A 15990-nucleotide genomic window follows, 5' to 3' on the forward strand; every position below is an offset into this window, starting at 1 on the left:
GTCCTGGCTCATAAGCTAGATTATGTGCACTTGTGACCTATTGTAGTGTACAATATTTGCACCTGCCACCTCAAGAATTTAGGTTCCTCCAAGCTGGGATTTCCTTGCGTTGTGAAGGCAGGAGGCTGCCTGTCAGGTTAAAACAGTAAACTCTCACACCTCCAGCAGCCCCTCCGCCCTCCCTGCAGGACAGGATTGCTTAGCAGCAAGGGCATTGGTACTGCAACCTTTACTGGGCGTTGGGAGGTGTCCATAGAGACGTAATTTGAGCTTTTTTGGTGATTGGTGATACTGAACACCACATTAACCTGTTACCTTTTATTTTGTAATTTTAAAGTGTAATCTATTCAGGTCCTTTGTCTATGTAATCTTCACTAGTTTATCAAGTTCCTTTTCTAATGTTAGTTTATTTTTTTTAATAAATCAAGACTGAAATTTTTCAAATGACTTTTCTTCTTTTTCCTACTACTTTTTGCCAGTGCTGGGGCTTGCGCCTTGAGCTCTAGTTTGACTTCTTCATTAAAAACTGACACTCTCCTTCTTGAGCCACGTATTGACTTCCATTGTCTTGGTAGTTAACTGCAGATAACTGTCTCAGATTGACCTGGCTTCAAACCTCGGTTCTTAGGCTCTCAGCCTCCTTTGTAGCTAGGATTACAGAGGTTAGCTCTTGGGTGACTTGTGAAATTCTATTTAAAAGAACACACAATAGGAAGTGGCACTGTGGCTCAAGTGGTAGAGCGCTTGCCTTGAGCTGAAGAGCTGAGGGACAGCACCTAGGCCCAGATTTCAAGTCCCATGACCAACCAAAACACACACACACACACACACACACACACACACACACACACACACTATTCTCCTTTCTTCCATGAGATACATTGGCTTTCAAGTGTTAAACAAACCCTACATCTTTAGAACAAACTCATTTGGCCATGATATATGATCATTTAATTTTATTTCATTTTCAGCATATATCATTAAATTGGAGATTCAATTTCTTTAATGAGTACAGAGTTATTTGATTTACTTGCCGATTCTTCAACAAGCATTACAAATGTGTGCTTTTGATAAATTTAGTCATTTCTCTTAATTTATGTTGGTACAAACTAGTTTTTCTATTTTTCTTACCATGCTGCTAATATTAGTAAGATTCATACTGCTAACACCACTTTCATTCTTAATGCTACTAATTTCTATTATCTTTCTTTAAAACACTTTTTTCTTACTAAATAGCCTAGTGTTTATCAGCCCTATGGATCTTTTCTTAGTAATCAGCTTTAATCAGGTTTGACTTAGGTTCCTCTTTTACTTACTTTTTCTTTTATTGGCCCATCTATCTTTATTATTTTAATTTTTAAATATATGTTGGCTTCACTTTGTTGTAGTATTCCTAACTTCTTAAAAGAGTAACTTCAAAGAAAGAAGGATGGCCAATAGACACATGAAGAAATGTTCAACATCCCTAGCCATAAAAGAAATGCAAATCAAAACAACATTCAGATATCACCTCACTCCAGTTAGAACGGCAAAAATCAAGAACTCTAACAACAACAGATGCTGGAGGGGATGTGGACAGAAAGGAACCTTACTTCATTGTTGGTGGGAATGTAAACTTGTTCAACCACTTTGGAAAGCAGTATGGAGGTTCCTCAAAAGACTTCACATAGAACTCCCCTATGACCCAGCAATCCACTTTTGGGCATTTACCCAAATGTTTACAAACAAGACCACACTAAAGCTACTAGCACAACTATGTTTATTGCAGCATTATTTACCATAGCTAAGATCTGGAACCAACCCAGATGCCCCTCAGTAGATGAATGGATCAAGAAAATGTGGTATATATACACAATGGAATTCTATGCCTCCATCAGAAAGAATGACATTGCCCCATTTGTTAGGAAATGGAAAAACTTGGAAAAAATTATATTAAGTGAAGTAAGCCAGGCCCAAAGAAACATAGGTCCCATGGTTTCCCTTATTTGTAATATCTAGTATATGTATGAGTCAAGCGGAAAAGGTCAGATAATGTGATGTCAGGAAAATGAACCCTTAGATGTGTATTTTAAGGTTTTTTTCTTTCATGCATGTGTTTCTAACACATTTATAAGATTATCTCTTTGTTGCTTTGTATGTCCCTCCCCCACAGTATAACCCCTGCTTTCACCATATTTGATGTCAGTATAACTTGTGGAGGAGATGGGGAAAAACCAGTTGTTTAAGGATACAGGTGGACCTGTTGCAACAATGAGAAGTACAAATTGTCATGTCCAAAAGGAGCTTTACAACGTCGGTGCGGGGGGGGGGGGGGGGGGAGAAGGAGAAGGATTGGGATTGGGGGGGAGGGGGGAAGCTGGGAAGGGATGTGAAGGGTAAACACAGGAGGAGGCTGCAATGCTTGGTAAGAAATGTATGCATTATCCTGCCCATGTAATTGTAACTCCTCTGTACAGTATGTTCACAAATAAAATTAAATTAAATTAAAAATTGAAAAAAAAAGAGTAACTTCAAATTCTCTATTTTTAGTATGAGAAGTTAAAGCTGTAAATGTTTCTCTGAACAATTTTATCTGCTATGTATTTTAATGTTGATAAGGTATATTTTCAACTAATTGACATATTTGACATTTGATCTTTTTCTGATCTTCTATAACTCATAAGCTATTAAAAAGCATTATACCTAATTCTTGAACAATTAGTTTTCCTAAATGTCTTGTTATTAGTTATCAGTTTAGTTCTGGTTTTGTCAGAGAATATCCTTGGTATTGTCACAGCTGGTTTAAGTTTATAAAGATTTGTTTAATAGTCCTTCTTATGGCCTAACACTATGATTTTGTAAGTCTGGTTAATTGATGGTCGCTATTATTTTGATGAAGACAGTCTTCATTCATTAGGCATTTTTTACATGTGTATTTTTGTAGATGACTGGCTGGCTTTCAGAGGCTTATGCCTGTAATACCATTTGCTAAGGAGGCTGGACCTAGAGGATCAATGTTGGAAGCCAGCCTGTTCAGAAAAATCTATAAGACTCATTACAAAAATAACTAGGTAAAAGCTAAGCTAGAGGCATATCTTGAGTGGTAAAGCACCGGCCAAGCAAACAAGAGGCCCTGAATTCAAACCCTGATACTGGAATAAATGAGCTTAATATGTAGCTTACCATTTTAAGAGCAACAACAACAACAACAAAAACAACCATGAAATACATATGCTATAGACTTTATATACTCAAGAAAAGTACCGATCAAAAATTTTTTAAAACTAATATTTAGTGCTCCTAAATATTTGAGTGTTTTGTATCTTATGTGAAGACAATAACATTTTAAAGATACTGAGTTAAAAATTAGTATTTGATAAATATTGATTTGTTTCTTTATATTTGATAAAATGCACAGTAATTCCAGCATAATAATCACCTAAACAATCAGGTATCTTACAGTTTTTTCCTTCAACAAAACTGAAGAAGCAATGACTGGAATCACCAACTTGATGGAGCACCATAGTTCTTTTGTTGCTGTTGATATATTTTGTAATTTGTAGCTTCTAGATAGAATCTAAATAATTCATTATCACCTCAATAACAAATTACTATTGTTACCTAATTTATATGCAAATAAATTTTGTCAGTACTTGTATTCATTAAAATTAAAAGTGTGTAGCAGAGAAAATGGGAAATTTTTTAATTTTGTGTCACTACCTCTGATAAACCAGTGTTTGTTTTGGTAGGTTCAAACATTATAAAACTAAAGAGAGAGGAAGTGGCGCTGTGGCTCAAGTGGTAGAGTGATCGCCTTGAGCTGAAGAGCTCTGGCACAGCACCCAGGCCCAGAGTTCAAGCCCCACACCGACCAAAAAAAAAAAATCTTCTAAAACTAAAGAGAGAGAAGTTTGGTATGATTGACATGGTTTGACAGGAACTGACCCTAATTTTACAAATGCAGCTTCTGAATAGATTGTGTAGAACTACTTGTGAATTATGATCATTAAGGAAATTCTCTCCCCATAGGAAAATACTGTGGCATAAAGTACTAGCTCTTCTCTGCTTGCAATAGGAAATGTGAAAATTTCTAAAGTAAAGTGAAGGGAAAATTATAGAGAAGAGATTAAGTTAGTGAAAAGGACCTTATGGACCAATGCAGGACCTTATGGACCAATGCTAGAGTCTAAAGAAATTTCATAAATGGCAAATTTGGCACAGAAATCATCTAAGAATGGGTCATCATCTTATAATGTAGCTTAAATTTTAATCTTAAATTTAGCTATTACCAGTACTGCAAAATAGATAAAAGTACTGAAACAAAACATTTTTCTACGTGTCAAACCACTAAAATTACTTCAGGTTATAAAAAAATTGTTAAGAATCTCCACTGTTATTGTGTTCAATGTTTTTGAAACTGAAATATTAAAATGTGTGTTACTTCCCATTTTCTGATGAATGGATCACGAAGTTATGGTATATCTACACAAGGGAGTTTTTCTTATCCATTAGAAGGAATGATACTGTACTATTTATAAAGAAATTGAAAGACCTCGCAAAATTTGTATTAACTGAAGTGAGTCAGGCCCTGCGTGATTTTCTTTTTATGTGGAAGCTAGGTTTAGCTTATAAATTTATAAGTTAATACACTGGGTGGTATGTAAGTGTATACAAACGTATTGATTGAAATATAGTAGGTGCAAGGGAGAACTCAAATTGTATCATTCCTTAGAAAGGTAAAGTGAAAGGTCATCAAAATAAACCCAGAACATAGGTACGTGATTGGGGTGAGGTGAGGTCAAGAGGAAAGTGGTAGACAAATAAAGAGGAGAAAGGGGGGGAAATGCAGGCACGAACTTATAACCTACAAAGATAAGACAGGTGCAGGAACAGGGGAGGGCGGGAGGGAGGTGAGAGGGCTGAGAGGACTGCACTGCATTTATAAAGTGCTACTCCTTTGTGCAAGTACGAAAGAGAATTTTTTTTTAATTTAAAGGAATAGTACCACCTTCTTTGCTATTGGGATGATTGATTATATTACTCAAAATAGTCCTTTAAATTTGTAGGCTTGAAAATAATATTCAGCTGGGCATTGGTTGTTAACGCCTGTACCTAGCCACTAAGGAGATTGAGATTTGAGGACTCTGAGCAGGGAAATCCATCAGACCCTTATCTCCAATAACCAACCAAAAAGCCAGACATGGAGTCGTAAACAAAAACAAAAAATCAGAGACAGTGCCGAGGCCCTGAGTTCAAGCCCCAGGACTAGCACCACGAAAGAATATTCAAATCCAATTACTCTCCTTTTATCTGAAGGTATGCAAATACATAGCCACAAGAGTAAAATATTTGTTTACCTAATAATTTCAAAGCTGAAACAAGATTACAGAAAATTCCTTTAAAAACATTTTCTTATTGTCAGACTGAGGCTTGAGGTCAGGGCTTCATGTTCTCCCTTAGTTCTTTCACTCAAGGCTGGTATTCTACCTCTTGAGCTACACATCAGGCAGTGGACTGCTGGGTAATTGAAAATAAGTAAATCATTGGTTTTCCTGTGTGGGCTGGCTTCAAACCAAGATCCTCAGATCTCAGGCTCCTGAGTAGCTACGAATACAGATGTGAGCTATCAGCTCCTAGCAAGAAAAAGTAATTTTAATGGGTATAGATTCCACTGTGTCAAATAAGAATAAAATACATATAACAATTATGGAAACACACTAAGTTCTTATGATATGCCAGATATAAGTTCCTATATGTGCACTATCTCTTTTATTCACAAAACACTCTGTTTAGACATTTTAATTTTCTCTATGTCAAGAGTAGATAACCAGAGGTAAATCTGCCTAATGATTTGCACAGCAGAATTTAGAAAATAAGGAGCAGACAAGGCGCTATGAGCAGATGTTATCAGTTAACACAAATGAATTAAGCTTAATTGATGCATGAATAACTAGTAAAATATAATTGTACAGCACATTTACACTCTTCATGAAAATGATCTTCAACTGATCTTGAATAACAAACTTTAAAAAATGAATGAGTTCAAGAATTTACCAGATTCTAGGAAATAGTTGTCATTAGCAGTGATGATATATGCCTCAAATTTGTACTCTACGTTCACTGTTTGAATGCAATGATAAGAACATTTAAAAATTAAATTATGAGGGGCCCATTTTCCAAATGGACAGTATGTGCAGACAATGATCAAAATGTAAGTGCATAGTGAGGGCAGCTGTCAGAAGAGACAGCTGTGGCTGCGTATTTAAGAGAAGCAATCCCGTTTTCTCTGAACACCATCCTTAATCCAAAAGTTATTTTTCATCTGCTATAATTAGAAAAGTATTATGAATAATGGCTTCCTTAGGCTCCAATTATGTTCTGGAAAATAGAATCAGGTCATACGCCATGCCAGATACAAATAGTCTAACAAATGTGCTCAGAAATCTTGAAAATGAAGACAAATTTCATTAATTGTAACATCTGTTTCAAGTAAGAAAGTCTATTCTTCTTAAGTTTCAAGTACCCCAAAGTGGTAGAATTTCACAGGAAGATCTTTGAATTCAGGTGAAATTTAATTAAGGCAATAAGTAAATAAAATTTCAGAGCTCCCCTTAACATGAAGATGAGTGTTTTGAAATTGCTTCTCAGTGAATGTCAGTGTTCATTTTTGTCCAGCTCTCACACAACACATTGACCTTGGTTCATCCCAAAGCCATCTGCTCAGGCTCATCATTTTAATTGGTGACTCCAACGAGCCGAGGCAAAAAGTGAAGGAGCATAACCAAATTGGTCATACTGAAGGGCATAAATGTGCTCACTTTTACTTACATTGCTTTATTTTCCAACCCGGGGTAGAGAGACTACATATATTTACTTCTTAAAATGGATCATCTAGCATACAGCAGAAAAAATATGCAAAGAGCAAGATGACAAAACAGGCTTCAATTAGTATAAATAGATGAAAAATGCAATAAGGTACACAACTCCCAAACACCCATTTATTGTTTGGTTTGGTTTGGTTTGGTAGCAAGAGTTTGAATTCAGGTCCTCATATTTGCTCAGCTGGTACTCTACTACTGAGCTATAGCTATACCTCCAGTCCTGTTTTTAGCAGTTATTTTTAAGACAGAATCTTACTTTCCACTGGGAAAGGTCCTGGAACCAAAGTGTAGCTATTTTAAGTTTCCTGCAGTTGCTGGAATCACACGTGCCTGCCATGAATCCGTCTTCCCTCTGTGGACATGGAACTCATGGACTAATTGTTCCTGACTAGCTTGACATCATGAGTTTTCTAATATAGCTTGGCCATGGCACCCAGTTATGGGTTGTGAAGGAGTCTCTTGAACTTTCCTAGATGGAATGGCCTTGAAGCATGATCGTTTCTTTCTCAGCCTTCCAAGTAGCAAGGGTGACAAACTTGAGTGACTTGTACCTGGCTAAACCCAATTATTTTCATCAAATTATACTGACTAGCTGATGAAGGAAGGTATTAAACTTAAAATTTTTCAGAAGTAGATCTGTAGCTCAAAGCAGTAGAGCACTAGTCTTGAGCAAAAAGAGCTCAGGCCCTGAGTTCAAACCCCATGGCCAACAACAACAAAAAGTCAGAATCACTTCAGTAGACTTACAGGATTATGTTTTTCTTTACGATTAGACTTCTGATACTCAGTGGCACAGTAATGTAATCCTATCTATTCTTTTATCAGCAGCTAGGCAATCTAGACTTGTAGCAGGGTTCTTTTCTAAGATGACCTAATTATATAGAAAACAATGAAGAAATCCCTAAATATGTTCTCGAACTAAAAATAATAACAATCTGCTGGAACTAATGAGTGAATCCAGCAAGGTTAGAGTTGGACAACTTTCAAAATGCAATTATATCTATGAATCAAGCCACAATGATTGGAAAAAAAACAGAAAACAGAGAAATATCACAAAATACAGCATACTCAAGATTACATTAAAGTATGTATAAAATGGTAAAATTCTACAATATTTCTGAGTTAAAATAAAATGTGAATTAAATAGAAAAATGCACGAGTAAAATTCTCCACAAAGCATCCTAAGAATTCTTTTTAAAAAAGGTTTAAGTAATGAATTGCTTATAAAGAACATGTGTAAACACAAAAACTCAAATATTTAATGTTTACAAAGAACAAAATAGGATGTTTCAGTTATAGCTCTATCTGTCTGATAAATGAATACTGTGTGTCCTAACAGTGAATAGTATTGTCTGTTAAGCTCTGCGGTTTGACAGCTGATGTGGAGGACTCTTACCTTGGGGGGCATCTCTCATAAATTTTCACATGTAGGAGCTTTTGCTGAAGTTATCATAGAATCAATCTAAGACGGCCGATTTACTCCCATTTCCATTAACTCAGGATGCTGGGGGCATTCTGGACTGGCTGACCCATCTCTGTGTGCATTATTTTTCTGGAAAAAGCTTTTTCATGCTAGGGTTTTTCCCTATGTATATATTTCTATGGCAACTCACATTTTTTCCAGAACAAGTGGCCCAGAAGGCTAAGGAAGAAACTGTAAGGCTTTATATAACCTGGCCTGGACATTCTTGATTACAAAAATGTCTGAATGCCAGAAAGAAAGGTTCTCTTGGAGGCCATCTTTCAAGTCTAGCTACTACAATCTTCTCTGTGCATTAGTGTATCCTTCCCCTATTAAAAGCAGACACCGTTATCCTTCAAAGATTGCCCCAAAGCCTTAAAATAGTAGTTTCAAGCTTGAAGTTCAAGATATGATCAAATACATCCATTATATTATAAAACTGCTTCATAAATTTAAACAACCAGAAACTTCGAAGAACACATTGACCTCTGCACAGTGTGAAATCACGTCAGCAAACACAGAGAAAGTTCCAAGTTATCTAGAGCCCATACATTATCTTGTGGGAAAAATATGTTCTCTCAAAATCAAACTTCTCATGAGAAGTAACCAAAACTATACACCTAGAAAGTTTAAAAAGGCGAAGTCAAATACTTCTATTGACACAGACTTCGGTGCATGGCTCAGCCTAACTTTGGTTCATGAAGGAAAGTGAAGATTTTTTTTCCTTGGCTCTGTCATGTTAGAGGGATTCATTCCATGACTTCTATTTACTTCAACCTTCACCAAAATCTAGCTTCCTGCTTTCAAGTGTATTTTACTGCCTTTTCAATTCCTCAGAAGTGGAAATGACTATACAGTATTTTCTTGGCTTGGAACAAAATTGAGAGCATTCACACATTAAAAAAAAAAAAAAGAAGTGAACCCACGTTTCTCAGGTATGATTATCTGGGTGGATACATCTCTTTCAGTCTGGAAAGTGAAGCATTTATAGTGACAGATGATTTTTTTTTTTCATTCACCCAACTTCTAATGGTAAGGAAGAAAAACGCAGTGGCCTCTGCCATCAAAATTTAAAAATGAATAGTGCAGCCAAGAAGCCATAGAGGTTTAAAACTCAGCCAGGCATGTGTACCAGCCCATGTCAGGAGCTGCCTTTAGAAGTTCTCCAGAAGCTTCCAGTCTGCTCTCTGGGTTGAGTCTGCGAGGGGGCGCGCGCGCGCACGCACGCACACACACACACGCACACGCACAGGCACGCGCGCACACACACACACACACACACACACACACACACACACACACTCTTCATTTTCACATACATTGCTGTTTAGAGCCGAGTCTCTCAAGTTGTACTACACAGCAAAATTTAGAAATACAAGTAACATTTTATTCACTTTAACTGAGTTTAAGTGGGATGTGGTATTACCAAATAAATGTTATTAAAACTGTGTGTTTTCTACATCAAATTATTGAAAATTACCCAATTTAGTTTAAAGTTACATTCATAGATCCCTTGTAGATAGGCTTCTCTATCTTCTGTTGATGGACAGACAGGTAGCTGTGTAAAAATACCTTTAACTTCTTTATAAAGACTTGCTTAGAAGAGAGAATGTAAAAGATGCATTTTTATTTTCTTTTTACACTGTATGCCATCCATGTTGAACAGCCCATTGCCTCAGAAACATGCTACAGTCAGACAGATTGCATTTAGGTATTTGGAAATGCTGTTCTCACCATCCTGAAACCGCCTGACTTTATGGATCTCCATATTATTCTGCAATAATCCATTTCTGCCTCCTAAATCTTCCTGCAACTTCACAAATATTTGAAATGTCCTTCCAATGGGACCCTACAGCACGCTGCCTTTTGTGCCTTTGCCCTTCTCATTGTTAAGGGTATAGTTCGCATACTGCTATAAACCAAAGGCTTCACAGGGTATCCACAAGCAGTGTGTGTCCTGGCGTGTTGTGGAATTAGGAAATGCTTCCTGAGTATGGCATTTTCAATTTAATTGTTTTGTGAAATGCTAGCCTACCATACATTCTGGTATTTGATAAAAAGGCAATGATTATCATGTATACATATTTAATATATTTATAGATTATATAGCTATGATTTTTAAACTTCCCTTTTTTAATTATATGAAATATATACATTCAGTGAATGATATAAACTATTCTGAAGCTCCAGGAAATAAGATGTAAGCATATTAAAACAACATAAACTTAATATATTAGAGAACTTTCATTGGTCATTTTTCTCTATCTTCCCACATAGGTTTTTATTTATGTTTATTATCATCCTTAAGGAATTGAACAAAGGGGTTTCAATTTGTCAGCTTGTGAATACAATTCATCTTGATAGATGTCATCTCATTCATAATTTTCCCTCCTCTCTCCCAACCCTAGTTGTTATGGATAATACTGGAATCACAACTTTTGTTTGGCCAGGCCTTATGGATTCATGTTATCGACTGCCATGGTCACTGAAGGAAGTGAGGGGAAATATTCAAGAGGCTAACCCACAATTTTAAGATATTTTTACTCCTTCATTCTTTTCTCCATTATTTGGCACATTTTCAGCCTTTCTGCCCTATTCATGTCTCTGATTAGTGTCTGAAAGCAATTACCTTGTTCTTCATTTCATCCCTTGATGGAGCATACATATTGAACATTTTTATCCTGACATAAAACCAACTCTCAAGGTTCTTTAATCATTTCCTTCTAAATCTTCACTAAACTCTCTCCAGTGCTCTCATGAATTTTTGATTGCTCTGTGCTCTCATTTAAATGCAGAACTGAAAACATGGTGTAAAAAAAGCCTGTGAAGTATAGTTTTTGGGAGAACCATGTAATATCAATATCAATGTAGTAGCTCTCAATGTATGAAAGCTTCAAGACAAAAGGAAAAAAAATTAAGTTATGCTTCTGATATTATTTATTGAGAAATAGTTCAGCTAATTATTGTTTTGATTTTTCCATAGTATCAAGATTTAAAATAAAAATGAATATAATTAATTAGAATAGTATCTTCATTTCTAATTTATTTAATTCCATAAATAGGGAAAATAATTTCATTATTAGGGCCAATAATGACATCACCTTTCAAATTAACAAATAATTTGCATTTTTCAGAGGGTTCCTACCATATGGATGATAACTCTAAAACTGACAAAAGTTCTGCCTACAGAATCTTCTCTCCTCTCTTTGGAGGCAAGTTTACTTCTGGAACGATACCAAAGTGAATTACTCAATGACTTGCCAATTTAATTCTTCAGATTATATGCACAAGAAACAAAGACATGTACATATAAATTATACATGCGATTATAACCACAGCATTACTCATACAGTTGGAAATAGTCCAATTGTCCAACAACTGATAGACAGACAGATGACCAATCATGTATAGACATATTTATATGTATACTCAATGAAACATTATTTGGCATAATAAGCGATGATATAGTGATACATCCTGCAATAGGACAAACTTTGAAGACCTAATGCTAAATGGAAAAAATATCTAAAGTTTGTTTCTAGCGCTGGAATTTGAAGAAAATTTATTTTTCAAAAAAGTGGTATTCTGAGTTGATTAAAACTGACATGTTGCAAGGTATCTGTGGCTCAGACCTGTAATCCTAGTTCCCCAAGATGCTGAGATTTAGAGGATCAGATGGAATCCCGTGGACTCCATCTCCAATTATCCAGAAAAATGTCAGACTGAAGATATGGAACAAATGATAGGACACCTGAATAGTAAGCACAAAGTCCAATCCTATTGCTAACTATATGAATAATTGAAGGACTCCTCTCAACCGCTAAGTGAAATCACGTTGAAAATGCAAACAAATGGATTATAGATCTTGAAGAGACAAATTTTAAATCATAGAAAGAAAAATTAATAATTACATGGGAAAACACATGTAAAGAAAATAATTGTTTTTCATGACTATGAAGGAAAGGTTCTAGTAAAATTGATGATTATATAAAGTACACATAAAAAAAAGAATGGCAATCATTAAAACATAACGCAAAATTGAAGACTATGTGCTCTAAACCTCCTTTGATTTTCGTGAGTTGATTCAGGAGACCGAACACGATGCCCAAACCACTTTCATCATTTACAGTGCCTTGCATACATTAATTGACAGAAAGAATAAAAACAATAGAGCAATTATTTAGATATTTTATACAGAAAACCTGCTCATTTGCCCATTAACTATTCATATGATATGAAGGCAAGAAATGACTAAAATTTGCTTCTCTACCACTAAATACAAAAAAAGAATTTGAGATGTTTTAAAGCCAGAATATGATGAAAATTCACCATGTTTTCTGTTTGTTATTTTATTTGAACATTTGCTCACTTGGATATAAGATTCAAGAATGTTTCTCTAACAAAACCTGTCAGAATCAGGACCTGGTGTCTCATGACTCTAATCATAGCTACTTACCAGGCTGATCTGAGGGAGATCTGAGGGATCACAATTCAAAGCTAGCCCAGACAGGAAAGTCTCTTATCTTCAATTAATCACAGAAAAATCCGGAAGTGGTGTTGTGACCCAAGTGGTAGAGTGCTAGACTTGAGCAAAAAGAGCTCAGGGACAGTGCCCAGGCCCAGAGTTCAAAAACAAAACAAAACAAAATATTGGTATTAATAACACTGTGATGGCTACTTCCCTTGTATATTTCCAGTAATAAGCCCGTTTGACTATAAGGAATCATTGTTATAAATGTAGTCTCTGGGTATAACAGGTTTATAGTCATTAGTATTTATTTGTCCTAGTAGAAGAGCTTTTGACATAAAGTACAGATGAATTAAACCATAGAAGTGAATTATATGTACATTCTTTAGTTCTTTTGGACCATGTCTCTTTTTTCTGCTTAGAAGCCTTTATGGATCTCTTTAATGGTTTTGTGAAATAGACAGAAATCAAGAGATTTGAGGAAGGACATTATCACTTGTCCTAGCTGTAGGTGGGGAAATCATTTATTCACCCAGTACCAGCTGTAGTCAAGTTGAGTTATGCACTTGTCTAGTACTTCACTACTCTCCTTGCAGTGTTTAGAACTTCAGAGTGTAAAGCTATATATCAATGAGTACATATTAGGATCATTTTATGCTAACATGAATATAAGTTGAAGTTCTAACTTTTAGAGTATATTTTAATCTTCCCTGAAATTTTACATTAAACAGGAATTTATAGGCAGCTAGGAAATTCAAGGCTTTTGGCAAGGCATTATTGATTGTTTTATTGACTGTTTCTATAAAACTAAAACTTACATATTCCAAGAAAGGTAATAAAAATACAAGAAAGAAGTGAATGAATGTCAGGAGAATCAGTTGATACTTGAAAGCAGATGAACATTGAAGTAAAAATAATATAGATCTATCTTAATGGTTTGGCAAAAAATATTTCTACTGTAAATAATAAATGCCTATTACGTAAAGCATCAGCATAGATCCAGTATGTGTTTATTATATCTAATGTTGATTTGTCTTCCTCCTCCCTGAAGTCATACTAAATATGCAAATGACCATAGCTGTGTGGAGAATGTATTTTCCAAGATTTTTGTCAACGTTTAGTAAAGTGAAACTGTAGGCTTTACAACAACTACATCTTCTCAATGTGAGTTTTAAAAAATTTATTTTACTTCCAAATGGAAAAGCACATAAGACAGGGGCCTTATCATGGCCTTTTCAAGTTTTGTTTTGTTTTGTCTTTTGTGCCAGTTTCAGGGCTTGAACTCAGCTTTTTCACTCAAGGCTAGTGCTCTACCACTTAAACACCTACATTTTAGGATGTTTCTGCTGGTTAACGGTAGATACGTCCCATGGATTTGTCTGCTTGGTCTGACTATGAATCTTGATTCTCAGATTTCAGTTTTTATAGTACCATAATTCTTTGACATGGGAAAAACCTCTAAGAGCAAATTGAAAATCCAATGAAATAAAAGTAAAATTATTAATAATAGTAAGTAACATTCTGGCATCAATCCCTTAGGAATGGCATAGTACAATGGTATTAGGAAAACCCGGGAGTTGCTGGAATGTACTTCACACAACAGCATAGCAGTAGGATAAAAGCCAAAATTCCTGTTTGGAAAAGAATAAAACTATGAAAGACGGGAGAATTATACATACCTTTATTATATTTTCTAAGCATAAATGTAGTTGAGAAGTTATTTATCAACTTTACTAAAAATGTTCTGATATCTTTATACTAGTTACAAGTATTTCAAAATGTCTTTTAAAGACTTTTAATTTTTAAAAGAACCCGATGAAATATGTGGAGGTAATATTGTTTTCAGAAACTTATTAAAATAACATTCTTATTTATTAGCTGAGAATACTTGGAAATATTTAGGGATAGCATTGTCCTAAAATTAAAGAGCTATTGTGATCATTAAAACATAAGTGGGTTAATTAAAGAATTGAGATTTTTCTACTATAGTAAGACTTCACCTTCAGCCTTATGCAGCACTTTCTGACTAGCTGTGATTATCAAGTATTTGATCCTAAGCAAGTTAATTTTCAAAAAATTAATTTGAAGTAAATAATTTTTAAAAACAAACTGTACAATTAAAAAATAAAAATAGACTTTTTAGAAAAAAAGGTGGTTAGTTTGTTTTTAAAAACATTGCTGAGAATGAGTTGTCACATTTTGAAATGTGTTTCCCTGGTCTTCTGGCCAAAACAAAGGCTCAGAAACAATTACCAGAGAGGAAAACCTTGCCACTATGTTAAGTCAACCTTTCAGAAAACCAAAGAAATATAAAATGATATTTCAGACATTTATGTATTAAATAAATACTTCTAACATGCAGAATTCACAAGAGGAGAAGGCCAAAAAAATTCTGAGGAACAAAGTCAAAATGAAGAAAAAGAAAGGATATAAATAATTTGTCTTACTGTTTTTCATAAAGAAGGTTAAATATTGAAAAGGAAGGCATGGCTTTCCTTTCTACTTCAACCTGTAGGATTTGGTCCCTATTCAAAGCTCTACTGCCTCTTTTCTTTCTTTCATCCTTTTACTGTTTCCTCTCTCTTTTGACAGTACTAATGTTAGAAGTCAGGGTCTTGCACTTGCTCTGTTTGTTTGAGTAGTGCACTATGCCTCCAGTCTGGCATTTTCCTGGTTAATTGACATGGAATCTTGTGTGGGCATTTTGTGCTGGGCTAGCTTCAAACCATGAGCACCCCGGTCTCAGCTCCATGAGGAGCTAGGATTACTGGGATGATCCACCACCAACCTACTCATCCTGTGTTTGGTTTTGTTTTGTTTCCATTTAAATTCTATTGTAAAGGTGATATACACAGGGGTTATACTTCTATAAGGTAATGACTGCATGTCTTTCTGAAGTGTCACCCCCTCCCTCATTTTCTCCCTCTTTACCCTACTAATGGGAAAGTTCATTTCCCCCACAAGTTAGAAAGTTCATTTCCAACATAGCATTACTGTTGAATTGGTACATCCTTTGTCCCACCATTGCTGTGATTGCCCTTCTCATCCCTAAATCATATCAACTTATATACTAGACAAAGGGTACAGAAATCAAAAACAGTGACAACAGAAAATAAACCAAAGGAAACAAACAAAAGAAAAAGAAACAATTCAAACAGTACAATAAAAAAACTTTGTTTCCATTTCTTGGAGTTCATTTT

This window comes from Dipodomys merriami, unplaced genomic scaffold, assembly GCF_024711535.1.
Source record: "Dipodomys merriami isolate MVZ:Mamm:240054 unplaced genomic scaffold, mDipMer1.0.p SCAF_72, whole genome shotgun sequence".
Lineage (NCBI taxonomy): Eukaryota > Metazoa > Chordata > Mammalia > Rodentia > Heteromyidae > Dipodomys > Dipodomys merriami.